The sequence below is a fragment of the Triticum aestivum genome, chromosome 1B (genome assembly GCF_018294505.1).
Source record: "Triticum aestivum cultivar Chinese Spring chromosome 1B, IWGSC CS RefSeq v2.1, whole genome shotgun sequence".
In the NCBI taxonomy this organism is placed as follows: Eukaryota; Viridiplantae; Streptophyta; class Magnoliopsida; order Poales; family Poaceae; genus Triticum; species Triticum aestivum.
Genome location: NC_057795.1, coordinates 85,838,368 through 85,851,756, shown reverse-complemented (window position 1 = coordinate 85,851,756; position 13,389 = coordinate 85,838,368).

The window sequence follows — 13,389 nt, the reverse complement described above, 5'->3', positions numbered from 1 at the left end:
CTGACTTCGGAAGTGCAAACCAATAAAAAGGTAAGCTCCAAACATAGAGCCTTTTTCCAATTTGTATTTTGTTTCCTATAATTTCTGATGACTATAAATGTGAATATGACCCAGTATTTACAAGCATAAGTTGTGGTTAGCTTTATCATCTCTTCCACATTTAGCACAATCTGTTCACCCAATCAACATTATTAATTGAATATGTTGCTGGGCATTCACTATACCAAATTTACAGGAAATGTAGCCTCAATTAATTTTTGTTACTTGCATGTTTTTTCTTTGCTTATATTGTCTGAATCTAAATTTGTACATGACTCCAAAGGGATAACCTCGAAATAAGAAAGAAATTCTTGGCTTATACCTGCACTTAAATTCATTGAGAACTTATTATTACCCAAAGTGCTATATTAACTATTCGTATTTCATCAATTGCTAGCAGAGAGATGCAGAATATGCAGTTTACTATAGCTGCAATTGGCATTAACTATCTTCAAGATATGGAGTTATGGATGCCAAGGGAAACTGATCATTTTGGTTTTAGTTAATGAAGGTTGAACATGTCAGCTAGATGCTCATGTGATGAGCTTAGTTTTTTGTTTCCTTCAATGAAGCTTCGATCTGTTTCTGTGTAGAGTGCACATGTTCTTGTAAAGCACATGTGTACAAGATGATGGTGTAAAGCAACAATGTGTTCATTGGATGGTGTTCTTTGTAAAACGACATTGTTGATTTAATATATGAGGTCTTTCTTACTATACTCCATCTCCTGTATACTAGCAAAATTGCCTAATATTCTACTCCCTCCGTTCCTAAATATATGACGTTTTTGGTAGTTCAAATTCAACTACCAAAACATCATATACTTGGGAACAGAGGGACTACGTAGCAACTAATTCGGGAGTTGCAATGATTTATTTTTGCCAATTGAAAATCCATTTGTGCAGGGTAATCACCAACGCATATGATGTGTTGTTAGGCTTTAGTTTAATACGTTGCCGTCTTACAACACTTATACACACCAGTTACCAACGCATGTGTATACGTTGTTGTAGGACCTTCCAACGCCACCAACGGCAACGCATACAAATCCGTTGGTGTAGATCATAGCAACGCCTATATGAACAAAAGGCAACACATCGATGCGTTGCTGAAGAGGGGTTCCTGTTGTAGTGTGTATGCCATGTATACACATTGTCAAAAAGTAATGCGGTAGACCTTCTTTAACCTATGTTAAAAAATAAAATAAAATTTAAAAACAAAGACCTCGAGGTTAATTAACTCATGGGATGGGTCATATCAGTCATTTAATTTGACCAATATGACCCATCCTGTTAGTTAATTTAACATCAACACAACTTCCCATCCAGTCACCCATCTGATGGCTGCTCTAGCCTGAGCACACTTAACTTGAGGGGTCTCTTACATGAGCTACTGGTGGAACAACTCGTCCTTGCTGATATAGGATGCCTCTTCGCATCCTTATGGCGTATCCGGATGACCACCCGTCCCCCAATGGCTAATAGATGTTGTGTAGACAGAGCATATCACATACATCTAATTAGAAGCAATCATCTGTGTTATTATTGGTCTTCACACACATTTATGATTACATACCTGTTTGCCGCGTATCACACACATCTTGTTATATTGAACCATTTATGTTCTCTTGTCTCAACACAAACAGTTCATCCGAGTGAAGCGCATGCCGTATATCGCACACACCTTGATTTGGCTGACCATTTCTTTTGTGTTACCTAATCACAAACAGTTCATCCGAGTGAAGCGTATGCTGTATATCGCACACACCTTCATCTGGCAACCCGTTTCTTTTGTTCCTCCTCATCACAAACAGTTAATTTAACTGAACCGTATGCCCTGCATCGCACACGCAACCAAAATATGAACAATGTTTGATGCATCCGTCATCGCAAACATTTTGCACCTCTTTTGACGTTTTTTACACCACCGTTTGCGATTATTGCATCGCACATAGTTTCGTCGAAGGGTCTCTGATCGTAGTGTCGCGTTAGCAGCATCCTGCAGTAGTGCATGCCATAGCCATTTAAGCTTTGTTAGTCTTGATACCGTGGGTGATATGATTTCTAAGTTCTTGTGGCTCACATAATACTACAAACATAGTTGCAGGTACCGTTGAGTCTGAAGCAGGAGATGCCATTGTGCTCGAGTGGGTGTTTGACGAGGATCTTGGGCGTTTCTACATTACTTATCCATACGATCAGTAGTGGCGCCCAGTATGGTCGATCGGGACTTAGCTTGGGTGGTTGTCTTTTATTCGTTTGATTTCGTTCGTAGCCGGACCCTGTGTTAATCTTGAATGATTGTATGCATGTTGATTATGTTGTGTGATTCGTGGCGAGTGTAAGCCAACTATTCTCTACCTATCATTTTAGTACATGGGTTGTGTAAAGATTAACCACTCTTGCGACCACTCATGCATGCATTTGTGCCCCTAAGTCATGCACCAACACGTGAGGGATATAACCGCATGTAGGGCGTTACATGGGGGGGGGGGTACTCACCACGTCGTCTCCCGACCAGTGGGTCGGACCAAGGACCCCCATGGAGGTTCACTAATGGTCCACTTCGGGCAGCCGATGACATATACGAGGAGAATTCCACAAGACTTGGTGATCAAGACAAGGACTCCTCTCCATCGACGTATTCGACTAGGACTTTTGTTATCCTAGGCCTCTGGTACATTATATATGCGGAGGCCATGCTAGTAGATATATGATTATCATATTCATCCATTCATCCCATTAGGGTTTAGACCATAACATACGATCTCGAGGTAGATCAACTCTATATTTGACACATCTATATCAATATAAACAAGATCAGGACGCACGGTTTTACCTCCATCAAGAGGGCCCGAACCTGGATAAACATTTTCTCCTTCTGTCGCAGGAAACCACGACCACCTCTGGGGCTACAAACACCTTTTGGTTCGGCGGGGGGATGGGCACGTTGCACAAAGAGCGGAGAAGCGTTGTGCAGTGCACCAGGGATCACACAGGCAATTTGACCTAGGTTCGGGCCGCCATGAGGCGTAAAACCCTACTCCTGCTTTGGTGGATTGATGGTGGAAAAGGTGGTGGTGGATGTAGTGCACTTTGCTCGACAGGCTTGCCTCAGGCGAAGTGGCTACGTGTGCATGGGTTCGTGAGGGCCTGAGCTTGGCAACCTCGCGGACCGAACCCTTTGCATACTGATTAGATTGCGAACAGCGCTATCATACCTAACTCTGCAGGTTGACAGGGCACATTAAATGCACCGTCTAGTGTCACATCACAGCGTGCCCGGCAACCCTTGCCGGGCTGTTCTTCCAGCTTCACGCCTGCTTGCTTGTCACGTCCCACGACAGGTGTCATATGGATGTGTTTGTGTAGAAAGTGGCTGCCATGTGGCGAAAAGCAGCCACTTAGTCATCTTGGGGCTTGACACGACACTGACATGTGACTTGCGTCGCTCATGAGGTGGAGTGGTGGTACAGCTTGCCTCCACAAGTCCCGGCAGGGCCTGCCGGGACAATCTGGAAGTATGCTTCTCATGCAAGACCCAACCCCTCCAAGCTCGCCTGCCCGGCAAGGATGGTTCTTTCCTTGGTGTTAACTCTCTTCCATGGCTCCTCTTGGCCTTCTTGATTTGCACTTGAGTCCTCCCACGGAGTAGATCCTCCTTGCAGGGTTTGATCTTGGCGCAACAATCTTGGCTTCATGCCTATGCACATTATGGGTACCAGACCCAGGGTTTGTTGTACTGACAGGAGCACCGGGCCTGCGACGAACTTACCGCTGTGCATCCTCAGGGTAGGCCCTAACCAGTGCACAGGCAGGAGGTGAAGCACAGCTCCACTCCTTGGGATCTTCTTAGATTCTCTCTTAACTTGAATTCTGATCGGTTCCCGGTTTTCCCGCAAGTCGCGTAATGTCAATCTTGGTGGGGCCATCCTTCACTACAAAAAAAGACACATCCATGACATCCATGACATTTTGGGCCGAACAAATTGTTTTCTGTCATTCTTATGAAACTTCTATGACGATAATTGTGACAAAACCTGGTATCATCATAGATGTGGTGGGCTCCTACTTCTATGACAAAAAATCATGACAGAAAGTGGGCTTTTCGTCCTGGGCGGGTCGAAGACGCAGCTGCATGACATTCTTTGGGCCGTCCATGACGGAAAAACCCATGGTTGAGGCGAGGGTGAGGAAAATTTCGGGGAGTTCCTAGTTATGGTGGGTGGTCGGGGGCCGAGCGATGCGTGTTTCTCTTGTACATGTACGCGTGTGTGTGCGAGGCATTGGGCTCTAACTAAACCCGAGCGATTGCACTAGCTACATTACTGAACCCGACTGATTCCCGCTAACTGAAGCCGATTGAACCCTGCTGCCTCCTTCCCTTGATGAACAGTGAGTGTTGTTGGGAGGGTGGGGGTTGTATGAATAGTTCCCAATGGGGGTGGATAAACAGGACCCATTGGTGTTGCCTCTGGATGAATAGGACCCTGGTTGAGCCGGTTGGGGGTGGATGAACAGGACCCTATGGAGGGCTGGATGACCAGGACGACCCTGTGCAGGGCTGGTTTAATAGTAGCCAGTGGAGGGCTGGATGAAAATTAGCCCGTGGAGGGGTGGTTGAACAGGACCCCGTGGAGAGGGCTGGTTGAACAGTAGCTGGTGGAGGAGTGCGCGGTGGAGGCTGGATGAACAGGAGCCCGTGGATGAACAGTCGCAGGTGGAGGCTGGCGGAGGTTGACAGTGGATGAACAGTAGCCCATGGAGGCTGGAGGAGGTCGACGGTGGAGATGAACAATATGTCGTGGAGTCCCGTTTTGCGGTACGCCACACCCCTCCCGATAAATAGGACCCGTTTCGACCGTAGCACTCCAACACAAGTCCGTTTCCTCCGTTTTGTGGTATGCCACACCCCTCCCGATCAACAGGACCCCGTTTCAACTTGGTCCAACAGAAGTTCGTTTCCTCTGTTTTACAGTATGCTAGACCCCTCCTGATGAACAGGATGCCATTTCGACCGTGGCCAGTCAAACACAAGGCTGTTTCCTCCGTTCTGCGGTACACCAGGCCTCGTTTCCATCGGTTTTTCCGTCCAAGCCGGTTGGCTCCCGCGTGTTCTGTTGCCTCCCGATGAACACGACGCATTCTGTTGCCTCCCCATGAACACGACGACGATGCAGTTTCTCTATTCCGACCCAGCCATGTACACGAGCCTTGGGCGTACATATGCATGAGTAGGTGTTCGAGACCCCGCCCGTATGTACATATGTGGCCGTATTTTCTTTCTTGCACCCTGGCCGATGTATGTATGTGTACATGCTACGTGCGTGCCTCTACTACAACACGTGCGCGCCTCTACATCGACCAGTATGTACATACACATTCATGAACAGAATGACAACACTACATATGCTTCGACTAGGTGGGTCCATACTATCAGGCACTTCCTTGCGTGCGAATATGTAGCTGGTGGGTCCCAACAGTCAGGGGGGCGAATCAATTTTTTGCCATTAATATGGACACACTTCCTTGCGTGCGAAGATGTGGCTGGTGGGTCCCAGCAGTCAGGGGGAAACGTGTTTTGTGAAATACGGTGGCCCGTCCGGTGGGTCCCTACTATCAGGTGGAGGAATAATTATTTTACACATAATAAGGAGGCACTTCGTTGCGGGCGTCGTGGACCCAGCTGTCAGCCTCTCCACGTACAGTACTCTTTTGATGGAAGTCGTTCCTTGACCATGTTGACCACACCGCACCGAGAGCACAAGGGTGGTGGACGACGGCGAGGCCTAGGAAGTGGACGACGCGGAGCCGTGGCAGAGGCGGCAGTGGAAGCCCACGCAGAGAGGAGTACGAGGGTTCACTGGTTCGGCTTCGGTGTGAGGCTGTCGTCGCTGCAGGGCCTGGCCAGTGGTGGAAATAGTACGGGGCCGTGAGGCCTCTGCGGCAAAATAGCTGGCCACGGGAGGCAGGAGCATGCGGCAGGACCGGCGCTGCTTTGGGCGGCTAGAGCAAGAAGACCATAGGTTGAAGAGGCACTACAGTCGTTGGATGGATATCGTACGGTCACTGGAGCTAGAATCGTTCATATCGACTAAGTAGACAAAGCCCTACGTCCCCGTCAACTTATTAAGCCCACAAGTCAGCCTCCCACCAAGGTGGGTCCCAGCTAGCAAGGGGAGTATGTTGGGGAACGTAGTAATTTCAGAAAAATTCCTACGCACATGCAAGATCATGGACATGCATAGCAACGAGAGGGGAGAGTGTTGTCCACGTACCCTCATAGACCGATAGCGGAAGCGTTATAATAACCCGGTTGATGTAGTCGTACGTATTCACGGCCCGACCGATCAAGCACCGAAACTACGGCACCTCCGAGTTCTAGCACACGTTCAGCTCGATGACGATCCCCGGACTCTGATCCAGCAAAGTGTTGGGGAAGAGTTCTGTCAGCATGATGGCGAGGTGACGATCTTGATGTTCTACCGTTGCAGGGCTTCGCCTAAGCACCGCTACAGTATTATCGAGGTGGACTATGGTGGAGGGGGGCACCGCACACGGCTAAGAGATCCAAGGGATAAATTGTTGTGTCTATGGGGTGCCCCCCTCCTCCATATATAAAGGACTGGAGGAGAGGGCCGGCCAAGGGGGGTGGCGCGCCCAACGGGAGGAGTCCAACTCCCACCGGGAGTAGGAGTGCCCCTTTTCCTATTAGGAGTAGGAGAGGGAAGGAAGATTAAGGAGGGAGGAAGGAAAGGGGGCCCGGCCCCCCTCCCAATTCGGATTGGGCTTGGGGGGGGGGGGGGCGCCCCCTCCCTTGCTCCTTTCCCCTCCTTTCCACTAAGGCCCAATAAGGCCCATATACCTCCCGGGGGGTTCCAATAACCTCCCGGTGATCCGGTATTGTCCCAATCTCACCCGGAACATTTCCGGGGTCCAAATATAGTCGTCCAATATATCGATCTTTATTTCTCGACCATTTCGAGACTCCTCGTCAAGTCCGTGATCATATCCGGGACTCCGAATAACCTTCGGTACATCAAAATATATAAACTCATAATGAAACTGCCATTGTAACGTTAAGCATGCGGACCCTACGGGTTCAAGAACAATGTAGACATGACCGAGACACGTCTCCAGTCAATAACCAATAGCGGAACCTGGATGCTCATATTGACTCCCACATATTCTACGAAGATCTTTATCAGTCAGACCGCATAACAACATACGTTGTTCCCTTTGTCATCGGTATGTTACTTGCCCGAGATTCGATCGTCGGTATCTCAATACCTAGTTCAATCTCGTTACCAGCAAGTCTCTTTACTCATTCCGTAATACATCATCTCACAACTAACTCATTAGTTGCAATGCTTGCAAGGCTTAAGTGATGTGCATTACCGAGAGGGCCCAGAGATACCTCTCCGACAATCGGAGTGACAAATCCTAATCTCGAAATACGCCAACCCAACATGTACCTTTGGAGACACCTGTAGAGCTCCTTTATAATCACCCAGTTATGTTGTGACGTTTGGTAGCACAAAAAGTGTTCCTCCGGTAAACTGGAGTTGCATAATCTCATAGTCATAGGAACATGTATATGTCATGAAGAAAGCAATAGCAATATACTAAATGATCGTGTGCTAAGCTAACGGAATGGTCATGTCAATCACATCATTCTCCTAATGATGTGATCCCGTTAATCAAATGACAACACATGTCTATGGTTAGGAAACATAACCATCTTTGATCAACAAGCTAGTCAAGTAGAGGCATACAAGTGACACTATGTTTGTCTATGTATTCACACATGTATTATGTTTCCAGTTAATACAATTCTAGCATGAATAATAAACATTTATCATGATATAAGGAAATAAATAATAACTTTATTATTGCCTCTAGGGCATATTTCCTTCAGTCTCCCACTTGCACTAGAGTCAATAATCTAGATTACATTGTAATGATTCTAACACCCATGGAGCCTTGGTGCTGATCATGTTTTGCTCGTGGAAGAGGCTTAGTCAACGGATCTGCTACATTCAGATCCGTATGTATCTTGCAAATTTCTATGTCTCCCACTTGGACTAAATCCCGAATGGAAATGAAGCATCTCTTGATGTGCTTGGTTCTTTTGTGAAATCTGGATTCCTTCGGCAAAGCAATTGCACTAGTATTGTCACAAAAGATTTTCATTTGACCCGATGCACTAGGTATGACACCTAGATCGGATATGAACTCCTTCATCTAGACTCCTTTGTTTGCTGCTTCCGAAGCAGCTATGTACTCCCCATCACATGTAGATCCTTCCACAACACTTTGTTTAAAACTGCACCAAATGACAGCTCTACCGTTCAATGTAAACACGTATCCGGCTTGCGATTAAAATTGTCCGGATCAGTGTCAAAGCTTGCATCAACGTAACCGTTTACGATGAGCTCTTTGTCACCTCCATAAATGAGAAACATATCCTTAGTCCTTTTCAGGTATTTCAGGATGTCCAGTGATCCACTCCAGGATTACTTTGGTACCTCCCTGCTAATCTTATAGCAAGGCACACATCAGGTCTGGTACACAACATTGCATACATGATAGATCCTATGGCTGAAGCATAGGGAACTTCTTTCATCTTTTCTCTATCTTCTGCAGTGGTCGGGCATTGAGTCTTACTCAACTTCACACCTTGTAACACAGGCAAGAACCCTTTCTTTGCTTGATCCATTTTGAACTTCTTCAAAACTTTGTCAAGGTATGTGCTTTGTGAAAGTCCAATTAAGCGTCTTGATCTATCTCTATAGATCTTAATGCCCAATATGTAAGCAGCTTCACCGAGGTCTTTCATTGAAAAACTTTTATTCAAGTATCCTTTTATGCTATCCAGAAATTCTATATCATTTCCGATCAGCAATATGTCATCTACATATAGTATCAGAAATGCTACAGAGCTCACACTCACTTTCTCGTAAATACAGGCTTCTCCAAAAGTCTATATAAACCCCAAATGCTTTGATCACACTATCAAAGCATTTATTCCAACTCCGAGAGGCTTGAACCAGTCCATAAATGGATCACTGGAGCTTGCACACTTTGTTAGCTCCCTTTGGATCGACAAAACCTTCCGGTTGCATCATATACAACTCTTCTTCCAGAAACCCATTCAGGAATGCAGTTTTGACATCCATCTGCCATATTTCATAATCATAAAATGCGGCAATTGCTAACATGATTCGGACAGACTTAAGCATCGCTACGGGTGAGAAGGTCTCATCGTAGTCAACCCCTTGAACTTGTCGAAAACCTTTCGCGACAAGTCGAGTTTTGTAGACAGTAACATTACCGTCAGCGTCAGTCTTCTTCTTGAAGATCCATTTATTTTCAATTGCTTGTCGATCATCGGGCAAGTCAACCAAAGTCCATACTTTGTTCTCATACATGGATCCCATCTCAGATTTCATGGCCTCAAGCCATTTTGCGGAATCTGGGCTCACCATTGCTTCTTCATAGTTTGTAGGTTCATCATGGTCTAGTAACATGACTTCCAGAATAGGATTATCATACCACTCTGGTGCGGATCTTACTCTGGTTGATCTACGAGGTTCAGTAACAACTTGATCTAAAGTTTCATGATCATCATCATTATCTTCCTCACTAATTGGTGTAGGTGTCACAGAAACCTGTTTCTGCGATATACTACTTTCCAATAAGGGAGCAGGTACAGTTACCTCATCAAGTTCTACTTTCCTCCCACTCACTTCTTTTGAGAGAAACTCCTTCTCTAGAAAGTTTTCTGAATTTAGCGACAAACATCTTGCCTTCGGATCTGTGATAGAAGGTGTACCCAACAGTCTCCTTTGGGTATCCTATGAAGACACATTTCTCTGATTTGGGTTCGAGCTTATCAGGTTGAAGCTTTTTCACATAAGCATCGCAGCCCCAAACTTTCAGAAACGACAACTTTGGTTTCTTGCCAAACCACAGTTCATAAGGCGTCGTCTCAATGGATTTTGATGGTGCCCTATTTAACGTGAATGCGGCCGTCTCTAAAGCATAACCCCAAAATGATAGCGGTAAATCTGTAAGAGACATCATAGATCGCACCATATCTATTAAAGTGCGATTACGACGTTCGAACACACCATTACGATGTGGTGTTCCGGGTGTCGTTTGTTGCGAAACTATTCCACATTGTTTCAAATGTAGACCAAACACGTAACTCAAATATTCTCCTCCACGATCAGATCGTAGAAACTTTATTTTCTTGTTATGATGATTTTGAACTTCACTCTGAAATTCTTTGAACTTTTCAAATGTTTCAGACTTATGCTTCATTAAGTAGATATACCCATATCTGCTCAAATCATCTATGAAGGTGAGAAAATAACGATATCCGCCACGAGCCTCAACATTCATCGGACCACATACATCTGTATGTATGATCTCCAATAAATCAGTTGCTCTCGCCATAGTACCGAAGAACGGTGTTTTAGTCATCATGCCCATGAGGCACGGTTCGCAAGTAACAAGTGATTCACAATCAAGTGGTTCCAAAAGTCCATCAGTATGGAGTTTCTTCATGCGCTTTACACTGATATGACCTAAATGACAGTGCCACAAATAATTTGCACTATCATTATCAACTCTGCATCTTTTGGCTTCAACATTATGAATATTTGTATCACTACTATCGAGATTCAATAAAAATAGACGTCTCTTCAAGGGTGCATGACCATAAAAGATATTACTCATATAAATAGAACAACCATTATTCTCTGATTTAAATGAATAACCGTCTCGCATCAAACAAGATCCAGATATAATGTTCATGCTCAATGCTGGCACCAAATAACAATTATTTAGGTCTAAAACTAATCCCGAAGGTAGATGTAGAGGTAGTGTGCCGACCGCGATCACATCGACTTTGGAACCATTTCCCACGCGCATCGTCACCTCGTCCTTAGCTAATCTTCGCTTAATCCGTAGTACCTGTTTCGAGTTGCAAGTATTAGCAACAGAACCAGTATCAAATACCCAGGTGCTACTGCAAGCATTATTAAGGTACACAACAATAACATGTATATCACATATACCTTTGTTCACCTTGCCATCCTTCTTATCCGCCAAATACTTGGGGCAGTTTCGCTTCCAGTGACCAGTCTGCTTGCAGTAGAAGCACTCAGTTTCAGGCTTAGGTCCAGACTTGGGTTTCTTCTCCTAAGCAGCAACTTGTTTGTTGTTCTTCTTGAAGTTCCCCTTCTTCTTCCGTTTGACTTTTTTTTGAAACTAGTGGTCTTGTTAACCATCAACACTTGATGCTCCTTTTTGATTTCTACCTCCGCAGCTTTTAGCATCGCGAAGAGCTCGGGAATAGTCTTTTCCATCCGTTGCATATTATAGTTCATCACAAAGCTCTGGTAGCTTGGTGGTAGTGATTGGAGAATTCTGTCAATGACACTATCATTCGGAAGAATAACTCCCAGTTGAATGAAGTGATTATTATACCCAGACATTTTGATTATATGCTCACTGACAGAACTATTCTCCTCCATCTTGCAGCTGTAGAACTTATTGGAGACTTCATATCTCTCAATCCGGGCATTTGCTTGAAATATTAACTTCAACTCTTGGAACATCTCATATGCTCCATGACATTCAAAACATCGTTGAAGAACAGGTTCTAAGCCGTAAAGCATGGCACACTAAAATATAGAGTAGTCATCAGCTTTGCTCTGCCAGACGTTCATAACATCTGGAGTTGCTCTAGCAGCAGGCCTGGCACCCAGCGGTGCTTCCAGGACGTAATTCTTCTGTGCAGCAGTGAGGATAATCCTCAAGTTCCTCAAGTTATTGACCCAGTCCGTGTAATTGCTACCATCATCTTTCAACTTTGCTTTCTCAAGGAACGCATTAAAATTCAACGGAACAACAACACGGGCCATCTATCTACAATCAACATAGACAAGCAAGATACTATCAGGTACTAAGTTCATGATAAATTTAAGTTTCATTAATCATATTACTAAAGAACTCCCACTTAGATAAACATCCCTCTAATCCTCTAAGTGATTACGTGATCCATATCAAGTACACCATGTCCGATCATCACATGAGATGGAGTAGTTTCAACGGTGAACATCAATATGTTGATCATATCTACTATATGATTCACGCTCGACCTTTCGGTCTCCGTGTTCCGAGGCCATATCTGTTATATGCTAGGCTCGTCAAGTTTAACATGAGTATTCCGCGTGTGCAACTGTTTTGCACCCGTTGTATTTGAACGTAGATCCTATCACACCCGATCATCACGTGGTGTCTCTGCATGAAGAACTTTCACAACGGTGCATACTCAGGGAGAACACTTTTACTATGATAATTTAGTGAGGGATCATCTTATAATGCTACCATCAATCAAAGCAAGATAAGATGCATAAAAGATAAACATCACATGCAATCAATATAAGTGATATGATATGGCCATCATCATCTTGTGCTTGTGATCTCCATCTTCGAAGCACCGTCATGATCACCATTGTCACCGGCGCGACACCTTGATTTCCATCGTAGCATTGTTGTAGTCTCGCCAATCTTATGCTTCTACGACTATCGCTACCGCTTAGTGATAAAGTAAAGCATTACAGGGCGATTGCATTGCATACAATAAAGCGACAACCATATGGCTCCTGCCAGTTGCCGATAACTCTGTTACAAAACATGATCATCTCATACAATAAAATTTAGCATCATGTCTTGACCATATCACATCACAACATGCCCTGCAAAAACAAGTTAGACGTCCTCTACTTTGTTGTTGCAAGTTTTACGTGGCTGCTATGGGATTGGCAAGAATCGTTCTTACCTATGCATCAAAACCACAACGATAGTTTGTCAAGTTGGTGTTGTTTTAACCTTCGCAAGGACCGGGCATAGCCACACTCGGTTCAACTAAAGTTGGAGAAACTGACACCCGCCAGCCACCTGTGTGCAAAGCACGTCGGTAGAACCAGTCTCGCGTAAGCGTACGTGTAATGTCGGTCCGGGCCGCTTCATCCAACAATACCGCCGAACCAAAGTATGACATGCTGGTAAGCAGTATGACTTATATCGCCCACAACACACTTGTGTTCTACTTATGCATATGACATCTACGCATAAAACCAGGCTCGGATGCCACTTTTGGGGAACGTAGTAATTTTAAAAAATTCCTACGCACACGCAAGATCATGGTGATGCATAGCAACAAGAGGGGAGAGTGTTGTCCACGTACCCTCATAGACCGATAGCGGAAGCATTATAACAACGCAGTTGATGTAGTCGTACGTCTTCACGGCCCGACCGATCAAGCACCGAAACTACG